General features: G+C 39.5%; 1 long non-coding RNA gene across 12 annotated transcripts in view; it reads right to left on the bottom strand.

The window, feature by feature from the left end:
* Window positions 1-8,052, bottom strand: part of LOC107322053 (uncharacterized) — a 109,032-nt gene extending 100,980 nt beyond the window's left edge. For 9 of the 12 annotated variants that reach the window (XR_014936705.1, XR_014936714.1, XR_014936706.1 and 6 more), the window contains exon 1: window positions 4,910-5,041. This is a non-coding gene — a long non-coding RNA (uncharacterized LOC107322053). Of the gene's footprint in view, window positions 1-4,909; window positions 5,042-7,354; window positions 7,484-7,914 lie in introns of those variants that run through there. The other 3 variants (XR_014936704.1, XR_014936728.1, XR_014936725.1) reach the window with 3 other exon arrangements.
* Window positions 8,053-10,407: the final 2,355 nt, after the last annotated feature.

Below are 10,407 nucleotides of genomic sequence, written 5' to 3'. Positions count from 1 at the left end.
TGGAATAACAAGAGGGATGAAGGCCATGAAGATAAGGGTGAAACAGCCCAAAAACAGTGTGGTGATTAGATGTCTGCAGGGCAAGCTGGAACGAATTTGGGGGGTGCCCCTCCTGAAGGGTCGAAAGTTTACAGAGAGGAAGACAACGAGCCTTTGCAAGGAAGATGATGAGCCTTCATCCCACGACCACCCCCACGACTCACTACGCATGTGCAAGGGGGGGGGAGGGACTGCATGCTAATGGGGTATGTAATGAATATGTATCCGAATCCCCCCTGTGGTGCAAGTGGTAGAAGTGCCACTCTGCTACACAGGAGGCTTGAATCCCAGGGGGTTGGACTCGATGATCTCTAAGGTCCCTTCCAACCCGCACGAGACTATGATACTATGATACTATGATACTATGATGAAATTCCTGCAAAATATTGATTATGTATTAGTTCAGCCTATATCTGTCTCACACTTTCTCCTCACAGTGTGCAAGTGAGGTGGAGCTATCCTCCTTGCACCAGGGTGTACGTGCATCACTCATTAAACATACCTGCTTTATAACTACTTTAGGATTATGGAGTTTGATAACGCAAGTCAGTACCTTCACAACCATGTTCTCTACCAGGGCAGCAAGATCTTTCCACAGTGCAGTGGGCCAGTTGGGTTTATCTCTACCAGTTTTTCTGCTTCCATAGAGCATCTGCCACCATCCAGGAGTCAGTGTAGACATAGAGCACTGCCACTTATCTCATTCAGCAATGCCTAAAGTCAGCTGGGTGACCTTCTGTAAATTGGCTTCAGTACAGAAGGTCCTTCAGTACCTTCCATGATTTATTTTCCTTGAGAATTTCTGACAGAGGCTACAGGTCTGGCCATTCTGTCCATCTGCGGTATAGAACATGTTTTTTATATCTTTTACAGCCCAGAATGACCCAAGGGCTACTACATGAACTATCTCCCATTTAATTTGTTCAAAGGCTGTTGTTGCTCAGGTTCCTGTGTTAAATTGTTCTTCTGGATCACTTGATGGAAAGAGTTTACAATCAGACTAAGCCAGAATATGCATTCTCCAAAAACCCACAGGACCTAAGAAAGCTTGTTTTTCCTTTTTGCTAGTCGGTTGGGACATAACAGTTTATTTACTGAGCACATCCATGGGGATCTGATGATGTCCATCTTGTCGCTTTATTCCTAAGTACTGGATTCCCTGTGCAGGTCCCTTGACCTTACTTTGCTTTATGATAAAAAACAAAAACAAAAACAGCTTTTGGAAGCATTTGAATTATTTTTTCCCTCACTTTTGCCTCACTTTATAATGTCATCAACTTAATGCAGTTTCAGGAGCACCCCCTGTGCCAGAGCAGTCTGGATCAACCCACTGGAAACTAGAGCAGCCATTTTCCAAGAAGAACACTCTCTTGTGATGTTTTTTCCCTTGCAATTCACATACATGTGCCTGTAGATTCAAGGTGAGTTTTCCATCCTGTCTTGAACACCTCCAGGGACGGGGCATCCACAACCTCCGCGGGCAGCCTGTTCCAGGACCTCACCACTCTCCTAGTAAAGAACTTCCCCCTGACATCCAACCGAAATCTTCCCTCTTTCAACTTAAAACCATTTCCCCTTGTCCTGCTAGGACTGTCAGCTGTTAAACCTTCTGCACTTGCTCAGGGGTGAGTTGCAGATCCATCAGAAGTGATCATCTGCCCATATTCTCCCACACATCTTACCACCTACAATCATCTTGCCTCAGGGCAGATCTCTGGGTGGGACTTTTGAATAATTTCTTAACCACAAATAAAACAGTATACACATACAGAAGACATAGCAATAAGATAATGTCTATTTGAACTCTCCAGGTATATTCAAAATTTTCAACAACTGTTTTAGGTTGCCTGGAGTAGAGTGTGTACTTGATAAGAATTTCTGCAGTAAGGTTCTTGGAGTCAGAGAATAGTGGCAATATTGAATACAACCCATGACTACATTATCCCTGGCTGAAACTGTACAAATGAGGCAAGATTTATCAGCTGCTGGAGGCCTAACTGCAGTGCCCTGTGGCCCTGCCCACACAATGTGCAAGAGGAGATAACTTTGGAAGGCCAAGAATCAGAAACAGTTGCTCTGTTTGTGCAAGCTGCGCTTTGTGCCCTTGTCTGTGTGGATCACCTCTCAAAGGAGGAGTGAGGACGCACAAATGAGATCTGAGAGAAGATGAGAATTAACAGAGGTTGAGGTGTCTGGGATATGGGCTGGAAAACTGTTGCTACATGTGAAAGGAAAGGATATTAAAAAGTGATGAGGACGTTTGGGAATACAAAGTGATGCCAGCTTCAGGGGCAGAAGAATAAGGAAACAGACAGGGTTTGGGAAGAGTATAGCAGGTAAGGGTGACTGGAGAGGGTAAGGAACAGAAGACAAAGGCAGGCAACAGAGACAAGAAGATTTTTTTTTTTTTTTTTTTTTGTAAGAACTGATAGACTTGAGGCTACTTTTTAATGTGTATTTGGTACAATTATGATTATATGAACAATTATAACAATAGCAGTGTTTCATTTATTTTACTAATGAAAAAGCAATGTGAGCACATGGCAGAACATAGGAAGGACTCTATCTTTGTTTTTCTTGCTAATCAATGGTTAAGGTCATTGTAAGTATCTTGGGTGAATGAAAATGTCTAAGGATCAAAGAACTAGCAGTTGAGGATTTGGTGTTTCTGAGGGAAAAAAATTCAGTACACAGTCAGTACAGCTTTGTGAAAAGATATATACTTATGTCAGTCCTCTGCTATAGGCAGGGATAATTAACTGAGCAGCCTGCAGGTGCCACCAGGTTGCATTTGACCAGTAGAAGCCCATAAATATTATGTCTTAAATATTTGTTTATGTCTTGTGAATCTGGAACTGTTTCTCATTTATTTCAGGAAAATACTCTCATTAATTCATCTAAATGAAACTATGTTTCATATCCTATGTGTTTGTAGTTCAATGCTATACTTTCAATATTATAATCAACTTTTATAAACACCCTGTACAGTCAGGCTGCCAATTGGCTGATAAATAATGTAGAGGTCACTGATCTTAGGTAAAATAAACATTGGCCCACAGATACGGTATATGAACAACTCTGAGAGAAAGTTTGACACAGATTCAGTTGGTGTATGGACTCCAGTAGTGCTACATGGATTGCAAAGGCTTTCAGGGGTATGACAATCTGGAGCTCAGTGATGTAAATAACTGTTTTGTTAATGGAATTAGGATTAACTGAAAACATTCTTGTTCTAAAAAAAGAAGCTCCTATTTAGTGAATTCTGACAAACCAAATTAACCAGTTCCATTCACAAGTCTTTTTGAACAGTGGATATAATCATTAGTTGTGAAAAATCACACATTTCTCATGAAGGATGGAAAATGAAATAAGTTAAAACATTCTAATTCTGTGGATATCCCTGTGGAGGACTAGACTGTACTGCTGGGAACATACAATTTGACATACAGAAAGAGTTCAGGTTGGGAGTACTAGTAAGTAAAATCCAAGTACAGGTAATGTGCAAGGTAGAGCATGGTGCAGAGCACCAACACGCTAATTCTTTTCCAGCTTTGCCTAGAAGCCTCTAGAGGTCACCCTGCTTCAGGAGGTTGCAGCTCAGCTGGGAAAGTCCCCGAGGGAGCAGCAGAGCATTAGCAATTTGACAGCGTGGATGAATATGTCAAAGGTTACATCTGTGTGCTTGGTAAAGCAGTGATTGAGTGAAAGGGTCTCTACAGTTTAAAATGAATAGGAAATATTCACACAAAGTTCAGGCAAATCACAGTTTAGTTTTACTTTCCATGTATTGTGACTGAGAGTCACACATTGGGGTTACCTTCATCTTACTTACATCCTACCTCACCAATTTTGTGATAGATGAATGGTCAGCTAAGGAGCATGCCACCTAACATCTTCTCTAGAGTCATATGAATCCAAATGTTAGTATCATATTAGTAACTCTATTTTCCCATCCATCTGCCTCCCTGTCCTTCCCTGACTTTTGGCCACCTGTTGTTCCTCTGCTTTCTGCACCTTACCCAGAGGCTTCCAGGCTTTTTCACTACACTCACCTGTTCTGTAACTGGAGCCACTCAGCTGCTTGAGTGTGTGAAGGAAAGGGTATTCTGAATGTCACCATCTTCATCTGAGTCACTTAATACTGTCTGAACTGTAAATCCTGATGGTACAGTAATGCCTATGTTTAATCACAGTTTGAATATTTATATACCTTCACAGTTTCAGGTGGCTGCTTCAGAACCTTTCCAAGGGACTAATTGGCTTTTAGATAAAAGCCAGTTATGTGAGAAACAGAGTTATTACTGGAAAGAAAGGGCTGTGTGTGTCTATAAATCCCCTATGTGAGTACATGGAATTTTGCTTTCCTTTTTATGTAGTAGTTTTAAACTGAAAATGAACAAGGCACTTCAGGTACTAGTTCTCAAATGCAAGTGCAGGATTGGGAAAGAGGATGGTCATCTCCGCTGTTGCCTTGTCTGAACTGTGACACCAGCTAGTCATCATAAATAATATCCTCATGAAATTTACATTGAGACCAAGAAAGTGCAACTTTCGTTGACATGCATAGGCAAAGCGTTAGTCCCAACTGTCTTTAGTACTGGAAAATTAATCCACAACTCATATTAATCATGGCCATTATTGTTTTTTTGTTAAGAAATCAATTCAAAATCTTCTATTCCCACCCCTCTTCCTCAGCACATGAATTTTCTACCACATACAGATTCCTAGTGGACATCTTTAGAAGGCACAAGAACATGTGAAGCTCCACATTTAACAGACATGTTCTGTAGGGAATACAGAAGATGGTCCCTGTAATTAATTTAACCTGATCCAGTACTTATCAAATCTAATAAAGAAAGTGTGTCCTTACCATTTCCAGGTCCTGTTCACAGCAACATGTTAGTCAAAGTGTAGCAATGAGAAGATTTGCTCTGTAGGATTTGTGTTCTGGCATTTCTGCTTATCATCTGCCAACATTCCTGGGAGCTCTCCTTTTACCCAGGGAACAGTGGAATGAGGCTATGTTTCCTACATCATGCCACATACACTGACAGTTTACAGGCCAGATTGATGTTCCCAAGCATGCCCTTCTAATTCTGATAGCATGGCTGATAACAGTATTTACAAGATGCACACCACCGAAAAAATGGTGGTTATTTTTGGAATGAGTGTACCAATCAGCTCTAGAAAATGCATATTTTGTCCCAGTTTGTTGTTTTTAAAAGTAAAGATAGTAAGCTGCATTTTGTGGACAAACTTCCAGGACCAGGAAGTGCTGATACTCTACACTCAGCTGATTGATCTCTCACATATAGTTCTGTTGTTTATCCTTAAGTTGTGCTAAACTCACAGATTCATATCACTGACAAATATAAGCTTAAATATATTTTCTGAAAACTCCTTTTTTTCAGTGTAATTTGTCAGTGGTCTTAAAGCCAGCATAGAGAAGTATTCACTTCTGCCTAGTTTGACAAGTCTGTTTCATAAATGGGATGTTGACTGGACATAGTCAGTTTGTTAAACTTCCTACAACTTGCTCAGATCCTTAGCATTCCATACTTCTGAGGGAAAACAACTACTGAGGAATCATGAAATAAGTAGACACAATCTCTAGTTTCTACAATATCCACAGAGCTACTCTCAAAATCAACTGAAATGGGAACAAAATGTCTCAGACAAGAATGTAATGAACTTTTTTGTCACTTAAAACTTGCATTAAAAAAAACAGCACATTTTAATTATGTGAAAAAACTATGGATTTTCTTCCCCTTTTCTTCCTCAAATTGTAAATTTTTGATGGTCCCTTTTTACCTGACTCAACCAGATCTAATGATGTCTACAGCTTTCTTACTGCCTACTTGACTTATCCCTGCCGCATTTAACTGTTACTCACCCATAAAAGCGTTATGACCTAGCTCTTGGGATTTTTAAAATCATATTATTCATTAGTTCAACCTCCTCTTCATGTCTCAGACTTTCAAGTTTTCCTTTGAAATGGATGCATTCACATTTCAATAATATTTGTATATTTTTATCCCACAACATTTTTTGAAACTTTTGGTCTTGGGCACATAACTGCACTTCCAGATTTGTTGCGTATTAGAGAGCATTTAACATAACAATGACTTGTTCACATAAGATTAAGTCTGCCTTCCAATAAATTCCATAAATACCTAATGAGCTCTGTGGGTCTCTCTGATCTTTCATTTTCTTTTTAACCATGTAGCAGAAACTAATGAATGAACAAAGAAAACAGCCTCATATTCCATTTGCCGCCTTCTCAGCTACAGCACAGGTTCTTGGATTAACTATATAGGTGGGGCAGCAGTACAGCTCCCAATCAGTAACTGAGTAGTCTCTTTTTCAATAAGGACTGTTCCACATTTAGTATTACCAGAGCCATCTTTAATGGGATTTTTAACCTTTCTTATTTCAGTGTCTATCATAGAAGTATTTTGTAAGTACATCCTGTTTTCAAATCAAGTATTTTGTGAGTACATCCTGTTTTCAAATCAGTCCTTTTCTGTACAAGGACTTGGGCTTCTGAACCTTTTGCTATAACCTTCTTGATAGTTACCTGGATTTCAGGATGGCATTCAGGTCATTCTGCTGGAGGATAAAAAAGATGGCATCTCTCTTTACTAGCAGACCAGCTAAATTATATGACAGTCAAAGACACAGATTTTATGACCCGTGAGTTTTCTTCAAATTCTTATTTAAGTCATTCTTTCTGTAATTTGCAGAAATCTGTGGGTATAATCACCATTAATTGGAATTAAAAAAAAAAAAAAAAAAAAAAGACTTTTTCCCCCTTCTCTTTATACTCTTCTAACACAACTTCCATCTATTGATAATGTTGAAGTTTTTAATAGCAGAGAATAACTCTCACTGGTAGTTCAGTATTCTTGTGCCCCCCTCTCTCGAATGATTTTCTTATGGTAAATACAGCTTTCTAACTTGGCTTAACTGGACTGAAAGAAGTGCAATAATCTCCACTAAAGATACTCTGGCAGTCTTAGTTAACAAGTGAATGACAAGCATGTTTGGAAAGCTCTACATTCTGACTGGGTTGTAAGACACAAACCTTAGCATTTCTCATCTATTTTAAACACATTAACTAATCAGCCAGCGTTGACAGGTAGGAACCTTGCTGGAAAGCAGATCGGTCAAAATAGAAGGGAGAGGAAACCATCAGAATAGATAGGATTCAAGAAGGCAAACTGTCTTTCCAAGGGAAAGTAAATCAATCTGAGTAGAAGTGAAAGGAAGTCTTCAAAGTAAGTAGGACAAGGAGGTGAACTGTCGTCATACTCACGGTACTCTGAGTCCCCTGTATTCTTTTTGAGTAAACTCCAGATTATTATCATAGAGTCATAGAATATCATAGGTTGGAAGGGATCCATGAGGATTATCAACTCCAACTCCTGGTTCCACATAGGACTACCTAAAAATTAAACCATATTTCTGAAAGCATTATCTAAGTGATTCTTTAATTACAGCGGACTTAGTGCCATGATTACATTCCTGGGAAGCCTGTTTCAGTGCCCAGCCAAAAGAACATTTATTAATATTCAGCTCTCCCCTGTCACATCTCCATGCCACTCATTCAAGATCAGGAAAGACAAAGAAACTGCTGCAGCCATTTCTTAGTGGTATGTGTGTTCCTCTAACATAAGCTGCTACTGCTTCCCTAAGTTACACTGATGACACATATGAGATCTCTCCAGCAGTATCCCACCCTATCTACCACCTTACTACTGTTGCTGAAGGAAGTTAATCCATGTCTCAGTGTAAAACAAGTGTTGGAGAAATCCTTGTCCCAGACAATCTAAAGAAAGTTTCTAGTCTCTTGCACCCAAAAACTTCTTTACTTACCAAAGGGAGCTTTGAATGTGATGGAATGTGAGACAAAGCATAATGAGGACAGTCATGTTCCAAAAAGTTTGTGGAAGAGTTCGTTAGTCTGTACCTCACTGTAGAGATTTTCTCAAGGTGAGCCTGGATCAAGTCCTGGGCAACCTGATCTAGCTGTGCATGTCCCTGTTCATTGCAGGGGAGCTAGACTAGATGACCTTTAAAGATTCTTTCCAACTCTAAGGATTCCATGATTCTGTGATTCTATGATTTCTTTCCAGGAACACTTCTAGGCTGCACATAGCAAACACAAGACCTACTCCAAAGGAAAAATGGTGTAGAGGTACATGCAGGCATAAGTGAATATATGTGTGTATGCTGGTCCAGGGAGAAGTTCTTCTTAAAATGAACTTATGATGTCCAAAACAAATGTGTAAATCCACAAGTTCTAATGTCTGACTCAGATCATGTTCCTGAGCAGCTGGCAGAGACAAATGTTTTACTCCTCCTCAGAGTGCTCGTATCTTAACATGTCAGCGAAAGTCTAGCTTCTTCCAACTGAAACCCAACACCAAGGAGTAATGATACTAACTGCCATAAAAATAAGTATCCAGGCTGGAGTCTTTAGAGAAATGTTTGCTATTGGATTCCTGAGCCCAGTATAGAACAGGAATTTTCACAAGTAGGGTTCCCATTCCACTTGGTCCATTTGAAGAAGTCATCACACACTTCAGATGTGTGGCAGGGAGAGGAGAAACTTTAACTTGTGTCCCTGTGTGCTCCCAAACCAACATGACATATATTTCACAAACTTCTAGGGTCCTTCCAGTCTTTTACCTACAGTAAACCATGATGACATAAACAGTTGAGAAATTATATATATATATTTTAAATGATTGTAGTTGATTAGAAATGCATCAAGTAATGAATTGGGATGAATACAGATCAGACATGTACCTTTATCTCTCATTCACTATAGTTACATTCCATTGATCTGGACTTAAATCCCCTTGGAACAGATGTCTTATTTTTAACTGTGGACCAGAGTAGCGTGTAATTTTTTCTGTCCCCAAATCTTCAAAACAAGAGTATCCACTCTGATCAAATTATACCAGAAGAATATTTGCATATTCTATTAATAAGTGAAGAAAATGCAAGTCAGTCTGTTATTTAATCCAATTGCTATTAAAATTTATTTGCACTGAAAATTATACAAGCCATAATAATCAGTTTTCAAACATGATGCAGTGCAGTTTTGCAGCTGCAATGTCCTTAGCTGCTGATAAGAGGACTGAGTCAGATGAAGACACTGATTACAACCAATATTTATTTGGACACCGTATTAAATAAATTCCTACAATTATTACACTCAAGGTGTTGGACCACCCTCTTGGATGTCATCCCAGTTATGCAACCCATTGTTGATACCTTTGTGTGGCAGCGATGTAGGGCAAATATGGCAGAGTTTAGTGGTCTGAGTTCAGACTGGTGTCTTTTGGTAACTGTTTTTCCATTCGTACTGATTAACACACTGCAACACAAAGGGGACATTTGTGACTTCATTCTGTCTATGCATCCTGCACTTTACATACAAAACTGGAAATTTCTCTTCCTTTCCAAACTCGAATTTAAGTGTTATGTTTCAGTGTCAAAAGGGTAAAAAGTACAATATATGTTTCTCAGATTGGTAGAGTGATACACAATAAAACTGCAAAGATGGTTGGGAAATACAATTTTTTTACATAAACTTCCTTACACATGAAAAGTTCCAGTGCCATCTTGCATTGTGTGAATAAGTGGAAAATTGTCTCTAAGGCCATTTGGAATGGAAAACTGTTATAGAATAATATCATAGAATGGTTTGCATTGGAAGGGACACTAAAAATCAACTCACTCCAATGCTCCTGCCATAGATGCCCAGAGCTTCATCCAACTTGACCTTCAGCAATGGGGCATACACAACTCCTGTGGGTAAACAAAGAATTTCTTCTTAACATCTAACTCTCACCTCTTCTAGTATAAAACTGTTTGCCCTTGTCCTATAACTATCTGCCCAAGAATATCTTGCTATCATTTTTTTTATGTCCCTTCTTTAAACTTAAACTGAGAGGTGTGTTTAGCTCCAAGGACTATTCCAATAAGCAGCTTAGAGTGAATTACTCTTTTTTTCCTTCTCTTATGTTACCGCACTGGGGCTATTACAGAATCGCAGATTGGAACACTTACTCTAATACGATTGGCCTTGGCCCATCAATCCAGCCTATCCAGATCCCTCTGTAGAGCCTTCCTATCCTCATGTAAATTCAGCCAGGCTAGTCTTTTTTCCCTCCAGCTCAACCTTCAGAATATGGGTATTACCTGCTCCTGTGCCTTTCATATTTCCTTCTTCAAGTGTGCCCAGTCCTTGCCCTTCAGGACTGGATCCTGAAGTAGTCTGTCATCCAGTCCCCAAAATAAGCTAAAGTCTGCCCTCCCAAAGTCCAAAGTGTTAGTTTTCTAATCCCCCTCCTTACT

Source organism: Coturnix japonica, chromosome 23 (genome assembly GCF_054131305.1).
Source record: "Coturnix japonica strain WE chromosome 23, WE-NBRP24, whole genome shotgun sequence".
Taxonomy (NCBI): Eukaryota; Metazoa; Chordata; class Aves; order Galliformes; family Phasianidae; genus Coturnix; species Coturnix japonica.
This window is presented reverse-complemented; position numbering and strand designations above follow the sequence as displayed.